Source organism: Sus scrofa, chromosome 10, assembly GCF_000003025.6.
Source record: "Sus scrofa isolate TJ Tabasco breed Duroc chromosome 10, Sscrofa11.1, whole genome shotgun sequence".
In the NCBI taxonomy this organism is placed as follows: domain Eukaryota; kingdom Metazoa; phylum Chordata; class Mammalia; order Artiodactyla; family Suidae; genus Sus; species Sus scrofa.
Window position 1 is genome coordinate 15,398,115 of NC_010452.4, and position 17,348 is coordinate 15,415,462.

Below are 17,348 nucleotides of genomic sequence, written 5' to 3' on the forward strand. Positions count from 1 at the left end.
CCACTTATGTTTTTGAATTTCAGCAACTTCTCTGCTATCTCCCAATGAAGAGGCATCTTTGAAAAAGTAAATGTTGATTAAAGTAAAAATGAAAAGAAAAATGCTGAAAAATAAAAGTTGAGAATATGTTTTATCTTAATAGTTTACTAATTCATTCATGCATTTATTAATGGTACTTAGAAGAAAACAGGGTACTTAAATTGACAAGTCATTGTCCATTTTGTTCTATGATTGGGGCTGGTCATTTTTAGTGACTGAAAATCTTTCATCCCCTGTCCGGAGCACCCCTTCCTTCCAAGGGACTGTGGAAGCTGAATCAGTTCAAGGAAGATTCTTGCCCACTGACCACCACTCTCGCTCAATTCCTGTTTCTTGTTGATCCAGAAGTCTACACTGCTGATTTTCAAGAGATAAGCCAATTTTGGTCCCTGAAAAGCCACTCTAATACCATAGCTTACTGTGTGAGAGGCAAGGTGGATGAGCTTTCTGAACGAGGTCCTTGGACATGAATAATACACATGCAGTATTTATCTTTTGCTAAAAGGCATCATATACAGGTAAAATAACATCAACATCTGAGACCTGTTATATTTCTGCTACCAGACACTCTCTAGTTTTCCCTCTCTGGACTTCCTTTGCCACATGGTGGTCCCTGGTCCTCCCTCCCGAGCCCCGCTCCCAGAATCCACTAGGGCCACTTGTAACTTTTTATTGGGCGGGGGCACACCTGCAGCATATGGAAGTTCCCATGCTAGGGGCCAAATCAGAGCTGCAGCTGCCGGAGTATGCCTCAGCCACAGCAACTCAGGATCTGAGCCATTTCTGCAACCTACACCACAGCTCAAGGCAATTCAAGATCTTTAACCCACTGAGCAGGGCCAGGGATCGAACCTGCGTCCTCGTAGATACTAGTTGGATTTGTCACCACTGATCCAGGAGGGAAACTCCACTTGTACCTTTAGGATGGCTCCAGTTGCCATGGCAACACCATGAGTTGGGGGACTGTGCTTTTCTTTCTGATATTTTGTTGCTTTCAAGGTCTCTGCTGTTCTTTTTGTGGACTGGTCAGGATTCACGTCAAGGAGATGCATTTAATTGCCTACCTACTCTTCCGTCAACATTTATAGCTGTTATATCTGGATTAAAGCTTCCCTTTAGCTAGAGCTAGGCTTCTCAGAACCCTCAGATACACCTATTAGGAACGTTACATTTTAGAGACTGTATGTCTATTGGCAGCGAAGTGTTAGGCCATTTTTCAATCTAACAAAGTGGTGCTGGCGCCACCTGGTGGTACTTGTCAGCTCTGTCAACGGAGGCGTCTCCGCTGGCTTCTGAACTGGTTCACAGCGTGAAGGAAGCAGTTCCAGGTACTGTCCTGTCAGTTGGAAAGTTGCTGCCTTTGTGATTTCATCATTTGTGAGAAACATACAAGTGATGTGAAAATTTTGTTTTCTTCTTTTTAGTTTTTATTTTAATTTTAAAAAATATTTTGTCTTTTGTCCTTTCAGGGCAGCTCCTTTGGCATATGGAGGTTCCCAGGCTAGGGGGTCTCATCAGAGCTGTAGCCACCTGCCTGCCCCAGAGCCACAGCAACGCTGGATCCGAGCTGCATCTGCAACCTACGCCACAGCTCAGGGCAATGCCAGGTCCTTAATCCACTGAGCAAGGCCAAGGATCGAACCCGCACCCTCATGGTTCCTAGTCGGATTCGTTAGCCACTGAGCCACGACGGGAACTCTTGTTTTCTTATTTTTTAAATGAAAAAAGATTTTTATTTGTGATGTGAGATTTTTGAAAACCTCTGCAGATCTTTTGATGATCACTTGCTCAGAAAGTCTTCATGTTCTGAAGCACAATACAGAGATTTTTTGGATAAGGACACTGATGCAGAGACTAAATAATCCCCCAGGCCCACAGGATCAGGCCTTTCTTTTGAACCCGGGTTTGTCTGATAACAAAAATCTGGCTCTCGGAGTTCCCTTGTGGCTCAGCCGGTTAAAGATCCAGCATTGTCACTGCAGTGGCTTGAGTTTCTGCTGTGGCACGAGGTCAAGCTCTGGCCCAGGAACTTCCGCATGTCACAGGTGACGCCGAAAGAGTAATAATGATGAAATTTTTTTTTTTTTTTAATAAAAAGAGTCTGTGGAGCAGTGGGTTAAGGATCTGGCCTTGTCACTGCAGTGGCTTGGGCAGCCAATTTGTGGGACCAGTCAGTTTGATCCCTGGGCCAAGAACTCTGCATGCCATGGGCATTGCCAAAAAAATAAAATAAAATAAAATAACAAGACAACCCGGCTCTTTCTGGGACATCACGCTCTCTTAATACAGTACTGGGCCACAGTGAGTGCTCAGAAAGTTGAAACAAAGTGGACACAGGTGCAGCGGAGGAGTGATTTACCAAGGAGTGGGAGGACCAAGCAGCAGTGGTGTTACCACCCCCAAAGGACCAGAGCTTCTGCAACGTGCCTAAGATTCAAAGAATCACCTTGGAGAGTCCTTTTTGTGTGTGTGTCTTTTTGTCTTTTTAGGGCCGCACCCGCAGCTCTGGACGTTCCCAGGCTAGGGGTCGAATTGGAGCTAGAGACACCGGCTTACACCACAGCCACAGCCACACCAGATCCGAGCTGCGTCTGCGACCTACACCACAGCTCACGGCCACACCGGATCCTTAACCCAGTGAGCGAGACCAGAGATTGAACCGGCAACCTCACGGTGCCTAGTCGGATTCGTTCCCGCTGCACCACGACGGGAACTCTCAGGGACCAGACTTTTCTTGATGTTCGTGTTATCTTCTAATTACTCACTTAAGTGGGGAGGAGACAATGTCTGGGGGTTAATGCAAAAATCATTTGCTGTGGAGTCTGGCGTGTGTCATGGAAGTCGTCCTAGCCTTTTGGCCTTGCTTTGTGCGTCTGGTTCGTATTAATGCGCACTTCCGAGGACCCAGCACCGTGAGCAATAAAATGGGTGGGGGGCGGTAGGGGGCGGATCCGGAACTGACGTTGCAGTCAGTCAAATCCTGCTGCTGCCACGCTCAGGCTTAAGTCCTTCAGCCCATCTTCATTGCTTCTAGACGGATCAACACTCTGAACGCTGCCTACCTGGTCCAGCCTGTTCAGACACCTGCTGAGTTTCTCCACCTCGGCTCTCTGCACTAAGCCCATCTGCCGGGTGAGTCTGGACCCGTCGCTTTGCTTGTCTATCCGTGAACGGTTCCTTTGGCTCTTAGTTTAAGAGCCTACACCTGATGGAAGATTTCCAGGCTCTCCCCCTGTATTAGTTTCCTACTGCTGATGTAACAGTTCACCCCAAATTGCCACAAATTCATGGCCTATCGCAACACAGCCTTATTCCCTGACGGTTCTAGAGGTCAGGGTCTCGCAGGGCTAACGTCAGGGTGTCAGCTGGGCTGCCATCCTTCGGGATGCTCTAAGAGAGAATCTGCTTTCTTAGCTTTCCCAGCTTCTAAAGGCTCCCAGCTTTTGTGGTCCCGTTTCCATCCCTGACTCAAGTGACCCTTCCCCACTTAAACCCTGGTGATTTCTTCAGGCCCACCGGGGCAATTCAGGATCATCTTCATATGAAGTCAGCTGATTAGCTTCCTTAATTCTTTTTTTTTTTCTTCTTGTTTATGGCCGCAGGTGCAGCACATGGAAGTTCCCAGGCTAGGTAGGGGTTGAATTGGAGCTGCCGTTTTGGACCTACAGCACAGCCACAGCAGCACCAGATCCGAGCCACATCTGCGGCCTGCACCACAGTTTGCAGTAACGCCGGATCCTGAGCCCACTGAGCAGCAAGGCCTGGGATCAAGCCCACCTCCTCATGGATACTAGTAGAGTTCTTAACCTGTGGAACCACAGTGGGAGCTCCTAGCTTCCTTATTTCTATCCAAACCCTGGGTTTTCCCTTGCCATGGGATATAACATAGTCATAGTTCAGGGGGATTAAGTGGTGAATGTCTTGGGGGGGGCATTATCTTTTCTGCCATAGCCACCTGAGTTGAATATTCAATTTTAAGCTTTCCCACCATTTGTTACAGTTAATTATGTAATAACTTCCATCTGCTGCATGTGTGGCCCTAAAGGCAAAAAAAAAAAAAAAAAAAAAAAAGAATTAGGAGCAGGACTTCCCTTGTGGTGTTCCGGCAGCTGCCCAGCAGCCCCGCGCCGCAGCGTTCCAGCTCTGGCGACAGCCCTGTGGCTGTAGGGCAGCAGCTCCAGCAGCTCTGTGGCTGCAAGTGGGTCCGCTCTTTTACCCGGCGAGAAACCAAGTGAGCGCTCGGAGAGTTGGAGAACTCAGGTGGATGACGCCGGCGGGCTCCGAGGAGATGGATCTCCAGAGTCTGAGCCCTGAGTCAGGGTTTCACAAGGCTTTTGTGGGCTCCCTCTTCGGGGTCCATGCTGGGCTAGTTGGACCCGAGTGACATCAGGCAAGGGAATCGATGTGGAAACAAATTTACAGAAGCAGATGGGGGGAGGGGTGGTTGGGGCCGTTGGCTGGACTTTGCTTAGTCGTCATGGCCGGGTCTCTCCTTTCTACCTTTTTATTGGGACATTTTCTCCTGCAGTGGCACAGTGGGTTCAGGATCTGGTGTTGTCCCTGCAGCAGCTCAGGGTGGTTTTGGTTTCTGGCCTGGGAACTTCCACCTGCTTTGGGCTCGGGCAAACAAAGAAAAAAGAAGAAGAAAAAAGAGCTAAGGCTGAAAATGAGGAGGATGTTAAGACAGGCCCAAGCAAAGAGCCCTGTTCCCATAGAGATGCCTAATGCATGTCCCAGAGCGCCTCAGTGAGGCGCTTGTTGCTCTAAGATAGGTGTGAGTCAGTGAGTCACCCCCTGCCCCCTGCCTCAGAATAGCCAGGCACCCTCCATGAAGAGGGGGCTTAAGCTTTTCTGACAGGTTAGGGAGGCGATACTGCAGTGCTGTCACCCACCCAGGCCCACGCTTTCAGAGCCCATTCCCAGGAGATGCACAGCCTGCCTTTCATTTTAGGCTCGAGGAAAGCTTTTCCATTGTAGGAGCTTAGCGGGGCTCCTCCGACAGAGGTGGCTCTTGGCCCACAGGAGGACATGCACACATCCTTGCCCTCGGGCCAGCTCTCCCCAGGTGGGACCACGGTCTCCACTGTGAACTCAGAGAGCAAAGCCCACGCTGTTCATTCTCTTGCTGGGAAGGTCAGGAACTCACCCGTTTCATCAGCTGTTGACTTCGTTGTGTGGTTGTGGCAATTCCAGGGTGCTCCTGACACCCTTGGGGGAGAAGATGACACGAATGTCACATATCACATTTCCGTCCACAGCCGTGCCACCCCGAATGCGCCTGATCTCACCTACTGAGAGTCCACATTTCGAATAGTTCAAAGGATGTTTGCATGAGAAGCTATTGACACAGTGGCTACCCAGAAGGTTACGTGTCTGTGATGCTTGACCTACAGTCTTACCGATTTGGGTATTTTGGAATGGGTTGTGTGCTAAAAATGTTGTAGAGCTGGAAGGGCCCCTCAGAGGTTATCTAATCCAGCTCCTTTGTGTGCAGATTGACCTCTGGCCCCAGGGAGGGGAAGGTTGGGGAGTCATTACTGACGATTACTTTATGTCACAACTATCTAGGCAGTTTCACCAACACTGTCTCATTTCATCTTTGTAGCACCTCTGCAAGGAGAGATTATGACTTCCATCTCGTAGGTAAATAAACCAGAGCTTGTAAAAATTAAGGGGCATATGGAAAGCCACATAGGAGTTCCCACTGTGGTCGTGGCTCAGTGGTTGGCGAATCCGACTAGGAACCATGAGGTTGCGGGTTGAATCCCTGGCTTCGCTCAGTGGGTTAAGGATCTGGCGTTGCTGTGAGCTGTGGTGTAGGTTGCAGACGCGGCTCGGATCCCATGTTGCTGTGGCTCTGGTGTAGGCCGGCGACTACAGCTCTGGTTGGACCCCTGGCCTGGGAACCTCCATGTGCCACGGGAACGGCCCAAGAAAGAGCAAAGAAAGACAAAGAAAAAAAAAAGACAAACAAACAAACAAAAAAAAGGAGTTCCCACTGTGGCTCAGCAGCTATGAACCTGACTAGTATCCCTGAGAATGCGGGTTCAATCCCCGGCCTCACACAGTGGGTTAAGGATCTGGTGTTGCCACAAGGTGCAGCACAGGTGACAGATGAGGCTTGGATCCCACTCGCGTGGCTGTGGTGTAGTCCAGCAGCTGCAGCTTCGATTCAGCCCCTGGCCCAGGAATTTCCATATGCTGCAGGTACAGCCCTAAAGAAGAAAAACCAAAGATAAAGCCTTAAGGCAAGAGGTGTTTGGTGATATTGGTGCAGGCAACGTTAGGGGAGTGATTACTATTTTGGAAAGCCAGCATACAGTGGGGTTGAGAAGCACAGGGAAGGTAAGGATGAGGATATTGGCTGAGACGTGAAGTCAAGTGCCCGAGCAGAAATGCAGAGAGGATGGAGGTGAGATGGGAACACCTGACGTCCACGGAGAATGCAGCCTCGCTCCTAACCCAGTGGTGCAAGCCCTTCCGTAGCTACCTCGTACCTAGACCTTGCATTGGGTCCTTTCTTTTCTTTTTTTTTTTTTTTTTTTTTCTGGTTCTGATAATATTACCTGGATTTTGTTCAGAGCATTTTAAAGTCTTGTTGAGAGAGCCGCTGGAGAAGGGACGAGGGAACTCAAGAGATCACTCCGCCTTTGCCCCGTCAGTGCAGAACCCCGCCTTCTCTCCAATTGCCCACAGTTGCCAGGGGCTTTATTCGCCCGCTCACTCCAATCTTAGGCTCCTGCTGCTACCGGATTAGATGGGCTCAGCACGTTGATTTATTTATTTCTTTATTTCTTTAATAATTAGATTTGCTTTATTTTTTATTTTGTTCCATTTTTTTATTACTCAAATGAATTGATCACATCTGTAGTTGTACAATGATCATAACAATCTGATGTCCCAGGATTTCCTTCCCACAGCCCAGGCACATCCCCCACCCCCAAACTGTCTCCTCCGGAGACCGTAAGTTTTTCAATGTCTGTGAGTCAGCATCTGTTCTGCAAAGAAGTTCCGTCTGTCCTTTTTTCAGATTCCACATGTCAGTGAAAGCATTGGATGTTGGTGTCTCCATTGTATGGCTGACTTCACTGAGCATGATAGTTTCTAGGTCCATCCATGCTGCAAAAAATGCTGGTCTTTCGTTCCTTTTAATGGCTGAGTAATATTCCATTGTGTATATGGACCACATCTTCTGGATCCACTCCTCTGTCGATGGACCTTCAGGTTGTTTCCATGTCTTGGCTGTTGTAAATGGTGCTGCAATGAACATTGGAGTACATGTGTCTCTGGGAGTCGTGGTTTTCTCTGGCTAGATGCCCAGGCGTGGGGTTGCTAGATCAAATGGTAGTTCTGTGTTTAGTTTTCAGAGGCATCTCCATACTGCTTTCCACAGTGGTTGCACCAATTTACAATCCCACCAACAGTGTACTAGGGTTCCTTTTCCTCCACACCCTCTCCAGCACTTCTCTTGTTTGTAGACTCTTGGATGACGGCCATTCTGGCTGGTGTAAGGTGGTACCACAGAGTGCTTTTGGTTTGCATCTCTCTAGTAATGAGTGACGTTGAACATCTTTTCATGTGTTTCTTGGCCATCTGTGTGTCTTCTTTGGAGAACTGTCTCTTTAGATCGTCTGCCCATTTTTGGATGGGGTTGTTTGTTTTTTTGGTATGGAGCTGCAGAAGGTGTTTATAAGTTTTGGAGATGAGTCCCTTGTCAGTGGATTCACTTGCACAGATTTTCTCCCATTCTGTGGGTTGTCTTTTTTTGGTGTTGCTTAGGGTTTCCTTTGCTGTGCAGAAACTTGGGAGTTTGATTCGATCCCAGTTGCTTGTTTTTCTTTTTATTGTCAATACTCTGATAGGTGGATCTGAGAAGAGGTTGCTGTCAGAGAGTTTATGTCAGAGAGTGTTTGGCCTATGTTTTCCTCTAGGAGTTTGATAGTGTCTGGTCTTCTATCTAGGTCTTCAATCCATTTGGAGTTTTGTTTTGTGTATGGTGTTAGGGAGTGTTCTAATTTCATTCTTGTGCATGTGGCTGTCCAGTTTTGCCAGCACCACTTATTGAACAAGCTGTCCTTTGTCCATTGTATATCCTTGCCTCCTTTGTCATAGATGAGGTGGCTGTAGGTGTGTGGGTTTAATTCTGGGCTTTCTTTCCTGTTGCACTGATCTCTATTTCTGTCTTTGTGCCAGTACCATATGGTTTTGATGAGTGTTGCTTTGTAGTGTAGTCTGAGGTCCGGGAGCCTGATTCCTCCAGGTCTATGTTTCTTTTTCAGGATATCTTTGGCTATTCTGGGTCTTTTGTGCTTCCAAACAAACTTTAAAATATTTTGTTCAAGTTCTGTGAAAAATGTCCTTGGTGATTTGATAGGGGTTGCATTGACTCTGTAGATTGCCTTGGGCAGTATAGTCATTTTGATAGTATGAACTCTTCCAATCCACCAGCATGGTATATCTTTCCATCTCTTTGTGTCGTCTTTGATTTCTTTCATCAGTGGCTTGTAGTTTTCAGAGTACAGGTCTTTTGTCTCTTCAGGTAGGTTTACTCCTAGGTATTTTATTCTCTTGGATGTGATGGTAAACGGGATTGCTTCCCTAATTTCCTTTTCTGCTTTTTCATTGTTAGTATAGAGAAACGCTGTCGATTTCTGTGTATTGATTTTGTATCCTGCGACTTTGCCAGATTCGTGGATGAGCTCTAACAGTTTTCTGGTAGCGTCTTGAGGATTCTCTAGGTATAGCATCATGTCATCTGCAAATAGCGATAGTTTTTTACTTCTTCCTTTCCAATTTGGATTCCTTTTATTTCTTTTACTTCTCTGATTGCTGTGGCTAGGACTTCCAGAACTATGTTGAAGGGTAGTGGTGAGAGCAGACATCCTTGTCTTGTTCCTGATCTCAGTGGGAATTCCTGCAGCTTTTCCCCATTGAGAAGGATGTTCGCTGTGGGTTTGTCGTATATGGCCTTTCTCATGTTGAGGTAGGTTCCCGTTATGCCCACTTTCTGAAGGGTTTTTATCGGAAATGGGTGTTGGATTTTGTCCAAGGCTTTTTCCGCGTCTATTGAGAGGATCATATGGTTTTGATTCTTCAGTTTGTTAATGTGGTGTATCACACTGATGGATTTGCGGATATTAAAGAACCCTTGCATCCCTGGGATAAATCCCACTCGTTCATGATGTACAATCCTTTTAATGTATTGTTGGATGCGGTTTGCTAGTATTTTGTTGAGGATTTTTGCATCGATGTTCATCAGTGCAGTTGGCCTCTAGTTTTCTTTTTTTGTGGAGTCTTTTGTCTGGTTTTGTGGAGTCTTTGTCAGGGTGATGGTGGCCTCATAGAATGAGTTTGGGAGTATCCCTTCCTCTGCAATTTTTTGAAATAGTTTCAGAAGGAGAGGTGTTAGCTCTTCTGTAAATGTTTGATAGAATTCGCCTGTGAAGTCTTCTGGTCCTGGACTTTTGTTTGTTGGAAGTTTTTTAATCACAGTTTCAATTTCAGTTCTTGTGATGTGTCCATTCATCTTTTCTATTTCATCTTGGTTTAGCCTTGGAAGATTGTACTTTTCTAAGAATTTGTCCATTTCTTCTAGGTTTTCCATTTTATTGGCATATATTTACATATAGTAGTCTCTTATGATGCTTTGTATTTTTGTGATGTCCGCTGTTACTTCTCCTTTTTCATTTCTAATTTTATTGATTTGAGTCCTCTCTCTTTTTTGCTTGATAAGTCTGGCTAGGGGTTTATCAATTTTGTTGATCTTTTCAGAGAACCAGCTTTTCGTTTCATTGATCTTTTCTATGGTTTTCTTTGTTTCTATTTCATTTATTTCTGCTCTGATCTTTATGATTTACTTCCTTCTACTCACTTTAGGTCTTGTCTGTTCTTCTCTCTTGAGCTGCTTTAGATGTAAAGTTAGCTTGTTTATTTGGGCTTTTTCTTGTTTCCTGAGGTGGGCTTGTATTGCTATAATCTTTCCTCTTAGAACAGCTTTTGCTGCATCCCATAGGTTTTGGAGTGCTGTGTCTTTGTTGTCATTTGCTGCTAGGTATTTTTTAATTTTCTCTTTGATTTCTTCAGTGATCCATTTGTTGTTTATTAGCATGTTGTTGAGTCTCCACATGTTTGTGTTTTTTGCAGTTTTTTTCTTGTTGATTTCCAGTCGTATAGCGTTGTGGTCGGAAAAGATGCTTGATATGATTTCAATTTTCTTAAAGTTACCGAGGTTGGATTTGTAGCCCAGGATATGATCAGTCTTAGAGAATGTTCCATGTGTACTCAAGAAGAATGTGTATTCTGTTGCTTTTGGATGAAATGTCCTATAAATATCTATTAAGTCCATCTGGTTTAGTGCTTCATTCAGGGCCTGTGTTTCCTTACTGATTTTCTGTCTGGTTGATCTGTCCATTGCTGTAAGTGGGGTATTAAAGTCCCCCACTATGATTGTGTTATTGTCGATTTCTCCTTTTAAGGTTGTTATCAGTTGCCTTATATATTGTGGTGAACCTGTGTTGGGTGTGTAGATATTTAAAATTTTTATATCATCTTCTTGGATTGATCCTTTGATCACTATGTAATGCCCTTCCTTGTCCCTTCAAATATTCTTCATTTTAAAATCTATATTTTGTCTGATATGAGTATTGCTACTCCAGCTTTCTTTTGATCCCCATTTGCATGAAATATTTTCTTCCATCCTCTCACTTTCAATTTGTATGTGTCCCTAGAAGTGAAGTGGGTCTCTTGAAGACAGCATGTATATGAGTCTTGTTTTTGTATCCATTCATCCAGTCTATGTCTTTTGGCTGGGGTGTTTAGTCCATTCACATTTAAGGTAATTATTGATATGTATGTTCTTATTGTCATTTTATTAATTACTTTGGATTTGTTTTTGCTGCTCTTTTTTCTTTCCTTCTCTCGTTCTTTTCTGCCTAGAGAAGTTCCTTTAGTATTTGTTGTAAGGCTGGTTTAGTGTTGCTGAATTCTCTCAGCTTTTACTTATCTGAGAAGGTTTTTATTTCTCCTTCAAATCTGAACAAGAGCCTTGCTGGGTAGAGTAATCTTGGTTGGAGGTTTTTTCCTTTCATCACGTTAAGGATATCATGCCACTCCCTTCTGGCCTGCAGAGTTTCTGTTGAAAAATCTGCCGATAACCTTATCGGGGTTCCCTTGTATGTGACTTGTTTCTTTTCCCTAGCTGCTTTCAAGATTTTCTCTTTGTCTTTAATTTTTGGTCAGTTTGATTAGTATGTGTCTCGGGGTGTTCCTCCTTGGGTTTATTTTATATGGTACTCGTTGTGCTTCCTGGATTTGAGTGAGTGGTTCCTTCCCAATGTTAGGGAAGTTTTTGGCTATTATCTCTTAGAATATTTTTTCTGTCTCCTTCTCTCCCTCTTCTCCTTCTGGCACCCCTATAATACGGATGTTGTCCCAGAGTTCTCTGAGACTCTCTTCATTTCTTTTCAATCTTTTTTCTCTTTTCTGTTCTGCATCCATAATTTCCACTAATCTGTCCTCCACCTTGCTTATTCATTCTTCTGCCTCCTGTATTCTGCTGTTAGCTGCTTCTAGTGAATTTTTTATTTCAGTTACTGTATTTTGCATCTCTTCTTGTTTAAGTTTTATATCTTGTATCTCTTTGGTCAGTGTTTTCTGTAAGTTATCCACCTTTGCCTCCAGTTTATTTCCAATGTCTTGCATCATCTTCAGCATCAACAGTCTAAAGTCTTTTTCCTGGGGGTTGAGAATCTCCTCATGGCTTAGCTGTTTTTCTGGGGATTTTACTTTTTCCCTCATCTGAGTTATAGTCCTCTGTCTTTTCATTTGTATAGGTTTTTGGTGTGGTGACCTTCTTACAGATAATAGAGTTGTAGCCTCTCTTACTTCTGATGTCTGCCCCCCTGTGGCTGAAGTCAGTATGGGGGCTTGATGTAGACTTCCTGATGAGAGGGGCTGATGCCTGCCCCCTGGTAGGTGGAGCTGTTTCAATCCCTCTGGTGGGTGGGGCTTCGTCTCTGGATGGGATTAGAGGCAGCTGTGTGCCTGAGGGGTCTTTAGGTAGCCTGCTTCCTGAGGGGCGGGGCTGTGATCCCACCTGGGATTGTTTGCCCTGGGGCTTCTCATCACTGACTGATGGGTAGGGCCAGATTTTCCCAAAATGGCCCCCTCCAGAGAAAGGCACTGCTGCTGAATATTCCCGAGAGCTTTGCTTTCAATTTCCTTCCTTTCAATGTCCTTCCCTTGCAACAAGCCACGTTCACCCCTGTTTTCCCAGAATGTCCTCCAAGAACTGTGGTCAAGTTTGACCCAGATTCCCTTGGAGACTTTGCTTTGCCCTGGGACTCAGTGCATGTGAAAGTCTGTGTGCACCTTTTAAGAATGGGTGTCCGTTTCCCCCAGTCCCGTGGAGCTCTTGCCCACAAGCCCCACTGGCCTTCAGTGCCAGATGCTCTGGGGCTCTTTCTCCCTGTGCCAGATCCCCACACGTGAGAGTTTGATGTGGGGCTCAGAACTCTCACTCCTGTAGGTGAGTCTCTGTGAACCAGTTAGTTTCCAGTCTGTGGAGCTTCCCACCCAGGAGGTATGGGGTTGTTTATAGTGCAAAATTGCCCCTCCTACCTCTTGATGTGGCCTCCTCTTTTTCTTCTGGAGTAGGGTATCTTTTTTAAGGTTTCCGATCCATTTTGGTGAAGAGGGCTCAGTCTTTAGTTGTGAATTTTGTTGTTTTTAGGAGAGAAGTTGAGCTCCAGTCCTTCTATTCCGCCATCTTCAATGGATCATATTCTTTCAACAGTGAAGCTGATTTGCAGCTAAGTCCCTCTGCAAGCTGGAGGTCCAGGAAAGCCAGGGGTGTAGTTCCAGTCCAAGACCCAAGTTCAAAAGCCTGAGAACAGGTCCAAAGGCGGGAAAGGGTAGCTGTCCTAGTTCAAGCAGAGAGTAAATTGGCCTTTCTTCCACTATTTCGTTCTATGCAGCCAGCATGTTTATTTATGAGCAGAGCTGATTTACTGAAAATTTGGGGCACCAGAGAGATTTATATCACAGTCACATAAACCACAGAAAATGCAGTGTTAGCTATTCCTCTTCAAAAAGCCTTTAGCCGTTCCTGAAATTATGGCTCCTGCCAGTTCATGCACAGTTCAGTCCTCCTTGCTACTCAAAGCCCTGTTTCTCGTGCAAACGCTCACTCCCAGTCACCATGCTTCATGCCCGTTGGCTGGCCTGACTCTTGCTGGTGTTTTTCATGAGAGCTTCTTCGCCTTTTCCCTCCATGCTGCTTATGAAGGTATCTTCCTAAACAAAAATGGTTTTCTCCCTGAAAGTCTATTCCTCATAGAAGGCTAATCTAATGTATTTTTCATTCTGATGCATGATTCAGAAAGGCGAAATACCTCTTTAGCTGATTCAGCATCGGTGCATTCGCTGGCCACATCCACCTGAAGGCATCCTCAAAAGTACAAATCATATCTAGCGTCTGTATGAGAATGAGACCCTTCTGCCCTCCCTGGCCATAAATGAAAACAGATACCTTTTCATCAGTTTAATGATGAATAACATTTTTTTGTTTGTTTTGCTTTTTTTTTTAAGGGCCACCCCTGCGGCATATGGAAGTTCCCAGCAAGGGGTCAAATCAAAGCTACAGCCATGTGGGATCCGAGCTGCGTCTGTTACCTACACCACAGCTCAGGGGAATGCCGGATCCTTAACCCACTGAGCGAGGCCAGGGATTGAACCCGAATCCTCGTGGATCCTAGTCAGATTGTTAATTGCTGAGCCACGGAGGGAACCCCCAATGATAAATAACATTTGTGCAGGGTTTTTAAATGTGTTATCTCATTTCTCACAGAAAGTCCACACAAAGGCAACGCAGGTACTATTATCTGTCCACAAATGAAGTAACTAGAGCTCAAAAAGAATTGACTTGCCCACTGGTGCCCAGCTGAAAAAGCAGCAAGGCCAAGTCCAGTTTCCATGAAAATTCCAGGCTCCATGGCTCCTTCTCTTTTTGCTGTAACACAATGCCTGTCTCATTTCCGTTTCTACCTCACAATTACAGGTCTTTTTCAATACTGTTACTTAACTTTTTTTTTTCTTTGGCTGAGCCCACAGCATGTGAAAGTTCCTGGGCCAGGAGTCAAAACTGCATTGCAGTTGCAGCCTGGGCCACAGCTGCAGCAACACCAGCTCCTTCACCCCTTGGACACACGGTGCCGTTACTTAATTTTGATGTCTCAGTTGAATTCTTTCCCTTTATAACCAGATACCTGACTTCTACCTACAGTGGAATAATGCTCAGCTTCTTGAGTGGTTTAGTGTGACATGGCTTTTCCAGATCTCCCATGTGAAATTCACCAAATGTTCACCAGTCTTTCAGCTTCTGCTTTAAGTATTTTTTTTTTTTTTTGTCTTTTGTCTTTTTTAGGGCTGCACCTGCAGCATAAGGAGGTTCCCAGGCCAGGAGTCTAATCAGAGCTACAACCACTGGCCTACACCACAGTCACAGCAACCCCAGATCCTTAACCGACTGAGCAAGGCCAGGGATTGAAGCTGCAACCTCATGGTTCCTAGTTGGATTCATCTCTGCTGTGCCACGGCGGGAACTCCTGCTTTAAGTTTTTGAGGCTGATCGTGGGAGGACGAGGGAGTGGGTCTTTCCTTGATACTAGGGCATCATTTTCCATCCACCAAGCAAGACTCCTAGTCTAGGAGCCAAGTGCACTTATGCAGTTTTCTGCCGGCACTAAGGCACTGGCCTTCATCTCATTCATCTTTGTTAGTAATCAGGCAGGACATTGTCAATTGTTTCTTCTCTGATATATTTTTTCTCTAAGCAACGGAATGAATATTGATGCAGCCAAGACTTCCGAGAGTAGGTGTGATGGATGGTGATTAGGAGGAAAAAGAAATCAATGTAGTATAACCTCAAGACTCAATTTGAATTCCTCTTTAGGAACCTGTTTTGTGGTTGGGAAAGAAATGGTTTTGATACCAGCTGTTTGGAACTTGGGGGATGGGGGGGGATGAAATCTCAGACAATGAGAAGTGGAAATAGTACAATCTCTGGACGGAGCATTTGGGATGGACGTCTCTGCCTGTGTTGCTAGCTTCTCCCAGTACTAAGGGGATTCATGGTGAGAAGTGGTGGACTTGAACATGGACCTGGTCCAGAACATGGACTTGGAAGTTAAAACTGGATGTGACTCTAGCATTGAAACTTGTGACCATGTTGTATCTCAATTTAAAAGAATTGTAAAAGAATTGTAACCGTGATAGCGTTTAACTGTTCTGAATCCAACTTGCTGTGTCTAGAGTAAGGTTAATAATGTCTCCTTTGCAGGTAACGATTAGCAATAACGCATATGCAGTGTCTGGTATAGACATGTGCTTATTAGAGAGTAGCAATTATTATTATTATTATTTTTTGTCCTTTTGCCATTTCTGGGGCTGCTTTTGCAGCATATGGAGATTTCCAGGCTAGGGGTCGAATCGGAGCTGTAGCTGCCAGCCTACACCAGAGCCACAGCAACGCAGGATCCGAGCCGCATCTGCAACCCACACCACAGCTCACAGCAATGCCAAATCCTTAACCCACTGAGTAAGGCCAGGGATCGAACCCGCAACCTTATGGTTCCTAGTTGGATTTGTTAACCACTGAGCCACAATGAGAACTCCAAGAGAGTAGCAATTATTCTTATCATGGGATTATTTTATGATAATAATGATTCCTTTGTTGACTCACAAGTGGATATTTTGGCACATGATTAACTCAAGAGTAAAGGGCGATATAAAAGTCTCCCTTTTCTTCTTAATTAACCTTTCTGAGATCCCTGGTCTAAATCTACAGAACTGTAAGAATAATGCTAATAATAATATCTACCTTTAAATAGGTAGCAAGATTTCTGTGACAGCAGTAAAGATATAATATGCAAAAATACTTTGCAAGGAGTTCCCATTGTGGCTCAGCAGGTTGAGAACCCGACACAGTCTCCAGGAGGATGCGGGTTCGATCCCTGGCCTCGCTCAGTGGGTTAAGGTTCTGGCATTACCACAAGCTTCAGTGTAGGTCTCAGGTGTTGCTGTGACTGTGGTGTAGGTCAGCAGCTGCAGCTCTGATTCAACCCCTAGCCTGGGAACTTCCATGTGCCGTAGGTGAGGCCCTAAAAAAAACAGTCTGCGAGATATAAAACATGTTGTAATGGTATTTTAGGCTTCTCTTCTCAATATTGACTATTAGTATATTTAGGGGACTCAATCTCTTGAAGGACTCAGAGTAAAGCAGATGTGCTTTTTCTTCCTTCTTTCCCTCCTTCCCTTCCTTCCTTTTGGTGTTTTTTTTTTTTTTTTTTTGGCAGGTCTGATCCAGATTGCTATGAAGTTTCTGCTTTGCCCTGGGACCCAGTGCACACAAAAGCCTGTTTGGGACTCTTAGGAGTGGAAGTCTCTGGAGTTTCCGTCGTGGCTCAGTGGAAATGAATCTGACTCGCATCCGTGAGGATGCAGGTTCCATCCCTGGACTCGCTCAGTGGGTTAAGGATCCGGTATTGAGGTGAGCTGTGGTGTAGGTCACAGATGCGACTCAGATCCAGCAATCCTGTGGCTATGGTGTAGGCTGGCAGCTGTAGCTCTGATTCAGCTGCTGGCCTGGGAACCTCCATGTGCGGCAGGTGCAGCCCTAACAAAGACAAAGAAAAGAAAAGAAAAGAGTGGTCTCCATTGCCCCCAGTCCTATGGAGATACTGCGCACAAGCCAGCACGCACTGACTGTCAACACTAATTGCTCCGGGAGCGCCTCCTCCCAGTGCCAGAGCCCCAGGTGGGGGAGCCTGACGTGGGACCAGAACTCTCACTCCTGTGGGTGAGCCTCTGCGACATAGTTACTTTCCAGTTTGTGGGCCGCCCACCTGGTGGGCATGGGGTGGCTTATATTGCATAGTCGCTCCTCTTCCCAGCTCCACGTGGCCTGCCTCCTCTTTGCCTTTTGGGGTAGGACATCATCTTTGGTAGTTTCCAGTCTATTTTGTTCTTGGTGGTTCCGCAGTTGGTTGTAGTTTTGTTGCTTTCGTGAGAGAAGCTGAGCTCCAGTCCTTCTCCTCCATCTTTATTCCGTCTTCCACATCACTTTTAATATGAATACCTACCAAGTGTTGGCTAAGTGACCAACTTCCAAAAAAGATTTGTTTTCCACTCATCAATTAAATGGTAGTTTTTGTGGTGTTCTTTTCCCTTTTGAAGGACTGCCCACAATGAAAGACAGAACACATAACTATGGACCTTCTTTGGCCCAGTTTAGTGGGAACGAAGCTGGGACC